This window comes from Hippocampus zosterae, chromosome 3, assembly GCF_025434085.1.
Source record: "Hippocampus zosterae strain Florida chromosome 3, ASM2543408v3, whole genome shotgun sequence".
Lineage (NCBI taxonomy): Eukaryota > Metazoa > Chordata > Actinopteri > Syngnathiformes > Syngnathidae > Hippocampus > Hippocampus zosterae.
Window position 1 is genome coordinate 14,881,846 of NC_067453.1, and position 13,968 is coordinate 14,895,813.

The following is a 13,968-nucleotide window of genomic DNA, read 5'->3' on the forward strand; positions in this document are numbered from 1 at the left end:
AATGCCTCCATTCATGATTGTAGAAACCCCAGAACGGTAAACATGTGATTATTTTATTTTAAAATATAAGAAGCCTATGTTTTGCAATTGTGCTCATTTTCATTGTATTGCACGACAAATATAATAGATGAGCCGGTTTGGGGACATCATCAACCAAGCTGCTGCTCCAATTGCAATGCGATATATTGTCCTGCTCTCCTAAATTCGCATCTACACCACAAATTATAACATCCTAACTGATTTAGCAACAACTGAAAATTCACATCATTATTTAGGGAGTTGCATAACTGTTGCATTATATGGTGCCCTATTCATTTTATTTAGTATAGCATACATATATAAAAGTGGAAAGATACTGCAGAGCTGTGCCATTACTCTTTATCTCTGTGTACATAATAAATAAACATCACCTACAGATACATTGGTAAAAATTGCTTGATTCCTTCTGTATACTGTAGATATTACGCAAATGGCGGTAAATAATTGTGAAAGCTCAGAATCAGGTTTTAAAGGGTTAATTCTTTGCTGGGTGGAGCTCTTATCATGGAGCCAATAGGAGGTGTCCTCGGGTGGTGTCCGTCCCTCATTCAGCTCGGGTCCTCCACCAGAGGCCAGGAAGCCCGAGGGCCCCGCGCAGTACCCCCGCCGCTCCCAGCACCGCACACCTCCGGACCGAGATGTCCGACGCTGGTCCCGGGATCTGTCGCAACCACCCATCCAGTCCGGGGGTCACTGCCCCGAGCGCCCCGACCACCACAGGCACGACCGCCACCCCCACCCCCCAGGCCCTCCCCAGCCCCTCCCCGAGCCCCTGGTACCCCCCGAGCCCCCCATGCTCCCCCCTCCCGATGCCTCCACCACCTGGGACCGCCACATCCACCACAACGGCCCTCCTCCGCCCCCCATCCACGACCACGACATCTGGCTGGCTCGCCACCACCATCCCGCCAGTCTGGATCCGGAAGTCCCACAGGATCCCCACTCCGCCACCCTCCACCACCCTCGGAGGTGCCCCCCACTCTGACCCCGGGGCCCCCAGTCCACACTCCGCACAGATGCCTCGGCAGACCACGCCAGCCACCTGGCCATGGCGCTCCACGCAGGCCCCCCCTGCCAGCATCCCACACCCCGCAGCCACGTGCCGGATCGTCCCAGGCGCCTCCCCGCACAACCCACACCCCGGGTCCTGTCCGGTGCGGCACATCCGGGCCTCGACGGCTCCGGCGCCCAAGGCCCGCTCCTGAGCAGCCAGGATGAGCGCCCCTGCGCTGTCCCCCAGGCCAGTCCCCTCCAGCCACCGATAGGACTTCTTGAGATCAGCCACCTCAGCCACGGTCCGGTGGCACATCCCGCGTAGGGGCCCGCCCCACCACGATGGTCCCCCCCCCAGCGCCCGTCCCTCCGCTCCCCACTTGGGGCAAAAAATGAGCACATAACACCATCCAGTGTGGGTCCTTGGGCAAGAGCCTTCACGCTAATGCGTACCTCATACAATGATGAGAGACAATAAAATGAATGACATGCCAGCTCAGACGTCGCCCGGCCAAACAAGGTCTGCGTCAGGTGCTGGGGAACCAGAGCACCTTGATGAAAAATGGAGCAGAGATGGGCAAGATGCAATAACATGGCTCTGTTGGAATGCTACTACTCAAGCAAGCCTAGTCAGAGAGGTTACATGGAGAGAATGTGGGCTAAATGGTTACTTCGAAACCCACAGTCACGGGTGGCCACGAAACAACTCGTAACTCAGTGTTCCAACATCCACAAACGGCAACTGCTGTCACAACTTGAGATTGATGAGGTACAACGCAGGTTCCATGGTGAGGGGCCCCAGGCTGCCAGATCAGAGGAGTTCATACCAGAGTGAATGCAGATGATGAGATTGGGAGGCCAGCCCCAATGAATGAAATGCTGAGCGAGGCAGCAACTGACCTGAAAGCTAAGATCATGGCAAGAATGAAAGCTGGGAAACCTAGAATCCGATTACAACGGCTATGTGAAGTACCACCTGAAAGTCTCTTGGAAAGTGTGAATGCAGCACTGAGGGCGATCCTTACCGTAACGATCACGGAAATGAACTGATATACGCTTCAGCATCAGTGATCCTTGAGATGCTTGGCTATAAGAGCAACCATGGAAGCCATGAGATACATTACCGACCATGGAAAAGACGGTTGGAGGCTAAGATCAAGGCGGCTCGGAAAGATGTGAGTCAATTGACTGAGGTCCAGAGAGGTGTGATGAAAAGGCCGATCCTGAGAGGTACATCCAGATGACCATATATGAAGCACTCGAAACAAAGGCTCCAAGCCTTGTCCAGCCGCCTAAAGCGGTACACGAAAGAGAATGAGGCCAGACGAATAAACAGGCTGTTTGCAACACAACCTGCGAAAGTGTACGCTCAGTGGCAGGGTCCTAACAACAGAGCTGATCCACCAAGACTGGAAACTGAAAGGTACTGGAGAGGCAGATGGGAGAAGGAGGTTGCACATAACAGCAGTGCACAATGGCTGGTCACCCAAAGAGAGGAGCACAGACACCTCCCTGAACAGAACCCAATTACCATAACAGTGGCAGACATAAAGGATATAGTCTCAAATATGAAGAACTGGACAGCACCAGGCCCGGACATGGTCCACACTTACTGGCTAAAGAGACTCACAGCACTCCATGAGCGCCCAGCAGCACAAATGAAACCGCTGCCTAGGGATGGGACTCACCCAGGATGGCTAACCGAAGGGCGAACGATCCTTATCATGAAAGATCCCTCAAAGGGTGCAGTCGCATCCAACTATCGGCCAATAACCTGTCCCTCCACAATTTTGGAAGCTCATGTTGCGGCTAAGATAAGTGCACACATGGATCAATACATGAGCGAAGCACGGAAGGGCATTGGTAGAGATACCAGGGGAGCCAAACATCAGCTCCTGGTTGACAGAACAGTCGCACAAGACTGCAGGTCCCGATGTACCAACCTGTGCACAGCCTGGATTGATTAAAAGAAAGCCTATGACTCGATGCCACATACATGGATCACTGAATGCTTGGATGTGTATAAGGTGAACAGGACCCTAAGAGCCTTCGTTGCGAACTTGATGAGGATGTGGAAAACCACACTTGAAGCCAATGGCAAGCCACTTACCCAAGTGTCCATCAAATGTGGCATATACCAAGGTGATGCACTCTCCCCACTGCTGTCCTGCATAGGACTGAACCCCCTAAGCCAAGTAATCACCAAGACAGGCCATGGATACCGCCTCAGAAATGGAGCTACGATCAGTCACCTCCTCTACAAGGATGACATGTAGCTGTTTGCTAAGAGCGAAAGGGACATAGACTCCCTGATCCACACAATCAAGATCTACAGCAGCGACATCGGGATGTCATTCGTGCTGGAGAAATGTAGTCGGATGGTGACTAAGAGAGGAAGGGTAGTCCGCACTGAAGGGGTCTCACTCCCTGAAGGAACAATAGCAGACATTGAGGACAGCTACAAGTACCTCGGTATACCACAAGCCAATGGCAACCTCAAACTGGCAACAAGGAAAGCGGCTATGGCCAAATACCTCCAGCGAGTGAGGCAAGTCCTAAGAAGCCAGCTCAATGGCAAGAATAAGACCCGGGCAATAAACAGCTATGCCCTTTCCAGTGATCAGATACCCTGCAGGAAAAATAAGGTGGCCAAAGGAAGAGATTCAGACCACGGATGTTAAGACCCGAAAGCTCGTTACCATGCATGGAGGGTTCCATACCAAATACAGCACCCTGAGACTGTACACAAGCCGAAAGGAAGGAGGCCGGGGACTAGTGAGTGTGAGAGCCACTGTCCAGGATGAAACATCCAAGCTCCACAAATACATCAAGGAGAAGGCACCAACGGATGATGTACTCAGAGAATGTCTCAGACAATGGGGAACAGAAGATGAGGTGCTGGAAGAGGGACCATCATGGGAGGACAAGCCCCTGCACGGGATGTACCACCGGACAATAACTGCCGTGGCCAATCTCAAGAAGTCCTATCAGAGTTCTAGAGAGGCTGGCCTGAAGGACAGCACAGAGGCACTCATCCTGGCTGCTCAGGAGCAGGCCCTGAGCACCAGAGCCATCGAGGCCTAGATATACCACACCAGCCAAGACCCAAGGTGTAGGTTGTGCAAAGAGGCACCTGAGACGATCTAACACATAACTGCAGGGTGTAAGGTGCTGGCAGGGAAAGCCTATATGGAACGCCATAACCAGGTGGCTGGCATAGTCTACCGAAACATCTGTGCGGAGTATGGACTGGACACCCCAAGGTCAAAATGGGAAACACCTCCGAAGGTGGTGGAGAATGACAGAGCGAAGATCCTATGGGACTTCCAGATCCAGACTGACAAGATGGTAATGGCGAACCAACCAGATATCCTGATGATAGATAAAGCGCAGAGGAAAGCCGTTGTAGTGGATGTAGCGGTCCCAAGTGCTGGAAACATCAGAAAGAAGGAACACGAGAAACTCGAGAAATCCCAAGGGCTCAGAGAGGAGCTGGAGAGAGCCTGGAAGGTAAAGGGGACAGTCGTGCCTGTGGTGGTCGGAGCACTCGGGGCAGTGACCCCCAAACTAGATGATGAGTGGTTGCAACAGATCCCGGGAACAACATCGGACATCTCAGTCCAGAAATGTGCAGTGCTGGGAACAGCAAGGATACTGCGCAGAACCCTCAAGCTTCCTGGCCTCTGGTAGAGGACCCCAGCTGAATGAGGGATGGACACCACCTGAGGGGTGAGACGAGGATTTTTTTTATAGATATACAGTAGATATATAGATGTACATTTTTCCCTGCAAGAAAAATTGAAAAGCCATTTAAAAAGATCTTATTGTATTTAGGAGACAGACACAGCACTCCATTAGCTTCTATAAATCATGCCACTTCCTTTACACAACGTCATCTTACTCTGAGTATTGCACGGAGGCATCTCTTCATTTAGTTTAACAAGTTAAGCAGCACTTGTGATCGGCCCAAGTTACAGCTGCGCGATGTGAAAGCAATTTCTGCTTCCGGTGGACTGTGACAGAACCAGAAATTTTGTCCTCATAGAAACTGTGATGTACTGTTCGGTCAATAGCAAGTACAAAATGTTAGCCCCCTGATTTGGATAAAAACAAGTGAGATTTTCTGCATAATTCATATTCCACAAAGGTAAAATTCATCTGAATACCATGTTTAGACCAGTGTATGTGCATAGAATGTATGATTGTAAAGGCATTGAAAATAAAAAAAGACTTCTCGATGGACTGAATCTGTTTCTCCACTTTGACCACACGTCCCATCACATATGCAACATGTATATACCCCCCAGAGATACCACCCGACCAGACCACGCCACAGAAGACACAGACATCACCAACACCTTCCAATACATAAACTCGCTGAACAACACCTTTCTAACCGCAGACATCAACGCTCACTCAACACAATGGCACTCTCCCTACGACGACCACAGAGGCACCCTCATTGCAGACATACTACAGAACTCCCAACAAATCACTCTAAACGCAAACACACCTACCAGAAAACCTACAAACATCAACCAACAACCAACATCACCGGACATCACAACAGCCAGCAACAGCATCACAAACAGAACAACATGGACCACAATACACGCACTCAGTTCAGACCACCTTCCTATCAAAATCACACACAACACGCGTGCTCCTTTCCGCCTACAACAACACCTTCAAACTTACACAAATTACAGGAAAGCAGACTGGGAAGGATACACCTCTGAAATAGAATCAGCACTGGAGAACATAACCATACCTGACAACATCCACACAGCCAACACCATGCTCACAAACCTCATACTTACAGCAGACAAACACCACATACCCCACGGAAAAATAAAAAGCAAATCACTTCTCCTACCACAACACATCAGAACACTCATCAGCCAAAGAAACGACATCAGACAACAAAACCACCAAGACCCACGCATCACAGACCTAAACAAAGAAATAGACACACAAATCCAAAAACACAAACAAGAGCTATGGAAAGAACACTTAACGGATGCATGGAACCACAGACACAAACAATACATACTCTGGAACACAGTAACAAGACTATCTAACAAAGAACAAAAAGCACCAGAAAACACCACAATACAGTTCGGACAACACACGGCAATATCCAACAAACAGAAAGCACGAGCATTCAACAAACAATTCACCAACATAATACAACACAGAACCAACAGAACATACAGACAACTACAACGCAAAATACTAAAACTCAACACCACGCCCATAACCATCACAGAACAACAAGTCAAACAAGCACTACAACGCTCCAAAAGCAACAACTCCACAGGCCCAGACAACATAAACATCAGACATCTGAAACACCTAGGCCCCAAAGCAATAACACTACTCACACACACTTACAACACATCGCTCAACACCAACACCATCCCCGCAATATGGAAGACTGCAAAAATAATCCCAATACCAAAACCCAACAAAAACCACGCACTCGGCCCATCTTACAGACCAATAGCACTACTCAGCCCAATAGCCAAAACAATGGAAAAGGTAATACTACCCTTCATTACCAACAACACTCAACTACCCTCTCACCAACACGGCTTCCGAAAACAACACTCCACAACCAAAGCACTACACCACATACACAACATCATAGCCACAGGTTTCAATCAACAAAAACCACCACAACGAACAGTTGCCATAGCCCTAGACATGTCCAAAGCCTTTGACACGGTAAACCTACACACACTCACAAACAAACTCAACAACACTAACACCCCAAACATCATCATCAAATACATCTTCAACTACATAAGGGGACGCAGACAATACACTCAATACCGGGGGGAAACATCAGAACATAGAAACACGAAAACGGGGGTACCACAGGGGGGAGTACTTTCACCAACACTATTCAACATATACATGGCAGACTTACCACAACCACCTCCAAATGTACACACAGTTACATATGCAGACGACATCACCATTCTATCCACACATGTCAAACCACAACAGGCACAACAACAAGTACAAAAATATCTCCACGACATATACAACTGGACAAAACAGAACCAACTCACACTCAACGCAGACAAAACCACCACCACTCTGTTCACACCGGATCCGGCAGAATACAGCAACAGGCTCACTTTACAAATAGATAACACCACCCTACCCACAGTCCGCGAACCCAAAATACTGGGATTAACATGGGACCCCAAACTCACCTTCTCAAAACACACACAACACACTCTAACCCGCGCCAAGCAATCAAACAAAATACTTAAAGCCTTAACAACCACTCACTGGGGAAAATCCAAAGAAACTATACTCACCACATACAAAGCAACCACACTCACACGCCTCGAATACGCAAACACTATATGGTCACCAACACTATCGGACACAAACAAGACAAAACTCCAGACCACACAGAACACAGCACTCAGAATAGCAACAGGATGCACACAAGACACAAACATACAACACTTGCATGAGGAAACAAAAACTCTCCCACTGAACATCCATCTAAAACTACACGCATCGCAAATCAGACAAAAAGCCCAACACCCAACCCACCCACTACACCCACTCACTCAACAACCACCACCACCCAGACAAAAGAAACAAACAATCTTCCACAACAACAACTACACACACAACAAAGACACAGCACCACAGGACACCAACAACGACACCATAAAACAGGACATGAAAGACATACACACCCACTTTGTACAAACACACTTGGACACCAGACAACACAACAAAGTAATACATGCACCAGCACCAGAAATAGACCCATCAGAGCAAGACCTACCACACAGAACCAGACAACTCCTAGCACAACTCCGAACCAACAAATCACCAGCCCTCCACTCCTACCTACACAACATTACACCGGACACACACCCAACACCACTCTGTGCGCTATGCGGCACGCAAGTGCACGACACACAACACCTGTTCACCTGCACAAACATACCCACCACACTGACTCCGGAGGACCTCTGGCGAAACCCAAGCGGAGTGGCGGCCCTGCTCGCCCGCTGGGCGGAGGAGGGGGGTCTGGGGATCCGGGAGACGGAGTGAGGGCCCGGTCCCCCAATGTCGGGGCACGGGTGGGGTCGACAACAACAACAACAACAACATAAAAAAAGACTTCCCCTTTAAATATTCCTGCTGCATAATATATCTCCTTTCCTTTCGTAAAGGATGGTCAGAACCTTTCCTAAGCATTATTAAAATTTAGACGATCTTTGCTCCAGGTGCTACCGGCTCATCTCACTCGGTTAGGATAGGAAAGGAAAGTTCCTATGCCAAAATGATAATCCAAAAAGGGCCCCTGTTGGTGGATAATCAGGCCATGGGAGGTGTGAGTAAATTGTGAGGGGGTGTTGGCTGGAGCTAGAAAAATTTTTGGTGTCTTGTCCCTGCAGTAGGTTCATTAAAAGAGCAACCAGTGTTTTCACCACCATGGTCGGATCTTACTCTGGAGGGTAACCCATACAGGCAGGTGGCTTGGACAAAATATTTCAACACTGTCAAAGCTGTGTTGTCTGTGCTCCAGTTGAAGGTACGTTATTAGCCTGGAATTCCCATCAATGCCGGCATGTGTCACAAACACCCACCTGTAAAACAAACATGAAAAGAATAATGATTAAATACAAGAAAACAATCAAGTTTCATATCTTGTTTGAAATATCATCTCGGTAGAGAAGGTATTGCTGTGCACTTAAGACTACATGGAGGCAATTTGGAGTTTGTGTAACTTGGATATACAAATGATAAAATTCAATTTAATCTGTGCTGTCCATACAATATGGCTTTCTAATGCTCCCACGAGTACAAATATAAGATGATCCCTTATTACCGAATGAGACGCATATGCCCATCTATGTGCCATAAACTATTGGGGAATGGCACATAGTATGTTCTTCTAGCCACAGTCTGGCTCCATCTCTGGGCTGCAGCAGCTGGCTCAATACGGTTGAGGATTTCTCGAACTCTTTTTCTTTGTACTACAATACCATCAGCACGCAGGTATGCCCTCATCATCTGCAAGAGGTTCATAAAACAACACAATAAAGAAAGTACACTTTCACAATGAATATAATGATATATACATGAAGGGACAAGAGTATGTAGCAGAACACTTGCTTCCGAGCCTGATCTGGGAAATTGGCTGTGCAATCTTCTGACATGCTCTTCCAGGTCAACATCATGAATGGGAGTAAATCTATTTCTGGCTGAAATCTGAAAAAACTTCATTTTTTTTATGCAGGTATGAAGAGGAACAACACAACATCTCAGTGATGGCTCTCACTGTAAAGCCCTGAGTGGGGAGCAGTTCAATTTGATCACTTGTAATGTCAAGTGCTGGTCTTCCTCGTCTACCTAAAGTATGGAAATAAAAGGATTAAGGAATTCAAGCAAACGAATCACTACGTGTTTTTTATATACTGTATACAGTACAGGCATATAGACACAGATGTACATAAAAGTATATGCAGCTTCAAAACCACGAGCAGCTATTTTCTCTAACCATTTTACTCAAGAAAAAAATAATTCAAACTTATAATTGAATAACTAAAAGATCACTAGTTATTGCTTAAAAGTGTACAGCCATCGCGTTACTTAATAGTCTACTGATTTGCAGGAAAACCACTGGTATAAAACGACGTTTGACAGGGTGATAGAAGGTAAGTCACAGCAAGTCGTCAGTAAAACCCGTGTGTAGTTCGAATAAAAATACATACGAAAAACCAATGACAAAAAATGGTAGCCATTTTACCTGTGTGCAAACAATGTGCCACATGGGAACAAACACGTCCACCATTAGGAGTGGCTCCCGCAATGATGACAGATCGGAGATCTATTGGACTTTGAATCAAACTTTGAATAGTATCAGCGCTAAACTGGTCACTAACTCTTCTTAAATTAGCAATTGAAATGTTTATCGCGCGTGCTTCACTTTCACCGGCAGACCCTTGATGACAGGCACTCTCTATTGCCCTGCACCTTCGCCGAATACGTCTCAGGACACTGTCCGCCATTGTTGTTTTAAAAAACTAAGTGGGCACAGAATTTCCAAAATCATGAGCCCTGACTGGTGGGATGACACTATTTTGAAACGTACAGCCAATAGGATACCGTTACATGTTTTCGTAATCATCCTTATTTGCATTTAATGCAAGTACAGTGTAATGTCACTAGCACTACAAGTGGGCACATTTATGGCCTTACATGTTCACTAGTAAGCGTCAAAATCATCTTACCAGTGAACTAGTGGGCACATTTATGGCCTTAAATGTTCAGTAGTAAGCGTCAAAATAATCTTATTAGTGAACTAGTGGGCGTTTTGCGGCTTACATGTTCACTAGTAAGCGTCAAAATGACCTTACTAGTGAACTAGTGAGCGTTTTGTGGCTTACATGTTCACTAGTAAGCGTCAAAATGACCTTACTAGTAAACTAGTGAGCGTTTTGTGGCTTACATGTTCACTAGTAAGTGTCAAAATGATCTTACTAGTGAACTATTGGGCGTTTTGTGGCTTACATGTTCACTAGTAAGCCTCAAAATGATCTTACTAGTGAACTAGTAGGCGATGTGTGGCTTACATGTCAACTAGTAAGCCTCAAAATGAACTTACTAGTGAACTAGTGGGCACATTTATGGCCTTACATGTTCACTAGTAAGCGTCAAAATGATCTTACTAGTGAACTAGTGGGCGTTTTGTGGCTTACATGTTCACTAGTAAGCGTCAAAATGACCTTACTAGTGAACTAGTGGGCGTTTTGTGGCTTACATGTTCACTAGTAAGCGTCAAAATGATCTTACTAGTGAACGAGTGAGCATTTTGTGGCTGACATGTTCATAAATAAGCGTCAAAATGATCTTACTAGGGAACTAGTGGGCGTTTTGTGGCTTACATGTTCACTAGTAAGCGTCAAAATTACCTTACTAGTGAACCAGTGAGCGTTTTGTGGCTTACATGTTCACTAGTAAGCGTCAAAATGATCTTACTAGTGAACTAGTGGGCGTTCTGTGGCTTACATGTTCACTAGAAGCCTCAAAATTATCTTACTAGTGAACTAGCGGGCGTTTTGTGGCTTACATGTCAACTAGTAAGCCTCAAAATGATCTTACTAGTGAACTAGTGGGCACATTTATGGCCTTACATGTTCACTAGTAAGCGTCAAAATGACCTTACTAGTGAACTAGTGGGCAATATGGAATAAATACTCAAAGGGCTTGCCAGGCAAGCCCATTGAGTATTTAAAGGGTTCAAAGGGCTTGCCTGGCAAGCCCTTTGAGTATTTATTCATCCGTGATGGTATTGTAGACCAATGAGAGCACGTCCGACAGACACGTGGACTTCGGGCGGCCAATCATGATGCATTTCGAGCCAAGCCCCAACAAAAACGGAGGAGAAAACTTTCAGACGCTTTGAAAGCTTTTGGGGTACATATTACTCTTGTTGTTACACAAAATTTTGTTTTACGATTATTTTAGGCGGTAACGTTATGGTGTAAATGTCAAATACGTGGTCAATTTATCAAGATGAAGCCTGCTTAAAAATTTGCTCCAACAATTTTGGAGATGTGTCTGACTTTGACAGCAATGGCGGCAGTTCAACGCTGACAGTCGCAGTCGGGTGCAGATTTATTTCGGCAGGACTTTCTAAAATCTGCCGTTTGCTCTGACAGTTCTCTGTCTGGCAGTCACATTTTGTCTTATTACTCACAAGCTAATTGACATTTTAAAAAAGAGTTAATGTTTGGAACACGATTTTGCTCTTACCGTTTGCTGCCTAAGTTCGTTTGAAATATTCGCTTCCTGCATTACATGAAGTACATTTTTTAATATTCACAAGACTGTAACTGTGCATTATAAATAATGTCACATTTGCACTATGTTTTACTGGATCTACAACTAAACTAGGTCCTCGTTTCTGGGAGAGTCCACAGCACCTCCTGTATCACAACCATTCTGCCGGCACACCTTCAGCAGCACGATGTTTCTAACGGGAGCTGGAGGGTGATCAGCTTCATTGAAGAACAGGAGGAGGAGAGGCACATTTGTCATTTGTGATATGTTTTTAGACTTTTCTCCTAACTAAAAAAACTATGTTTTGTTAATTTCTTGATATAGTTCTTGTATTTAAATATTTTAACAATCAAATATTTTTCAACTGTGTTTTAGATATGAATTGTATGAAATAAATCAGTGAAGCCCCATTCAAATTCTACTCTATCTAATCTGCTCGATCACACTGCTGTCAACCTGCTGTACCTCCAAACTCCTTGGCTTACTCGCAGTTGGAGGGTTCCCCCCGAACGGGGGGACAAATCAAGGAACCAATCCCTGCACCCCGAACGGGGTGCCCTTACGGCCGTTTTTTTTTTTTTTTTTTCGGCTAACCGCCCCCTGAACCTGGCAGGGTGGCGGGCGGACCTTTTGCTCCAGGCGGGGGACATAGAGACAAATCCGGGGCCCACACAGACACTCTCACGCACGCAACAAACACACACACAACAAACTACCTGGACATGCGACATTTGCACACAACAGATTACAAGAAGACAGACATCCTTCAGATGCAACCACCACACACCACACTGGGTACACAAACATTGCAGAAACATAAACACTAGACAATACAACATAACATGGAAATGCAGACTACATCCAAAAACACCACCACGAACAACAACACATCGTAGGACACCAACAGGCAGCAGAGCACAAACAGACCAAAACAACACACTCGCCTCACCAACACTACCCTCAAACGCAACACGGACAGACAACTCCAACAGAGATGCAACAAACACAAGACCACCCCCCCAAACCTGGACCTGCAATAGCTGCAATAGAATCATCACACGCAGACAAACCTCACTCAGATGCAACTCAACACACCCACACTGGATACACAGACATTGCTCCGGCATCACCACCCGCCAATACACAAACACGTGGACATGCAGAACACACACGCAAACAACAAACACCGCAACACCACAACCCCCAAACAACCCACAAAGAACAACACCCACCAACAAAAACAACAAACACACACTGACCATACTACAAATAAACATCAACGGCATCCAAAACAAGAAAACAGAACTAGAAGAACTCGCCTCACAACAGCACGCAGACATCATCACCATACAAGAAACCAAACTAGAAAAACAACACAACACACCTCGTCTCACCAACTACACCAGCATTAGGAAAGACAGAGGACACAAGGGAGGAGGAGGACTGCTCACATACATTCACAAATCAGTCACATTCACTCCCATGAACATCCCCAACAACATTAACACCAACATTACAGAAATTCAAACCGTAAAGATTCACATAACCAACCACAAAAGACTACACATATGCAACATGTATATACCCCCCAGAGATACCACCCGACCAGACCACGCCACAGAAGACACAGACATCACCAACACCTTCCAATACATAAACTCGCTGAACAACACCATTCTAACCGCAGACATCAACGCTCACTCAACACAATGGCACTCTCCCTACGACGACCACAGAGGCACCCACATTGCAGACATACTACAAAACTCCCAACAAATCACTCTAAACACAAACACACCCACCAGAAAACCTACAAACATCAACCAACAACCAACATCACCGGACATCACAACAGCCAGCAACAGCATCACAAACAGAACAACATGGACCACAATACACGCACTCAGTTCAGACCACCTTCCTATCAAAATCACACACAACACGCGTGCTCCTTTCCGCCTACAACAACACCTTCAAACTTACACAAATTACAGGAAAGCAGACTGGGAAGGATACACCTCTGAAATAGAATCAGCACTGGAGAACTTAACCATACCTGACAACATCCACACAGCCAACACCATGCTCACAAACCTCATACTTACAGCA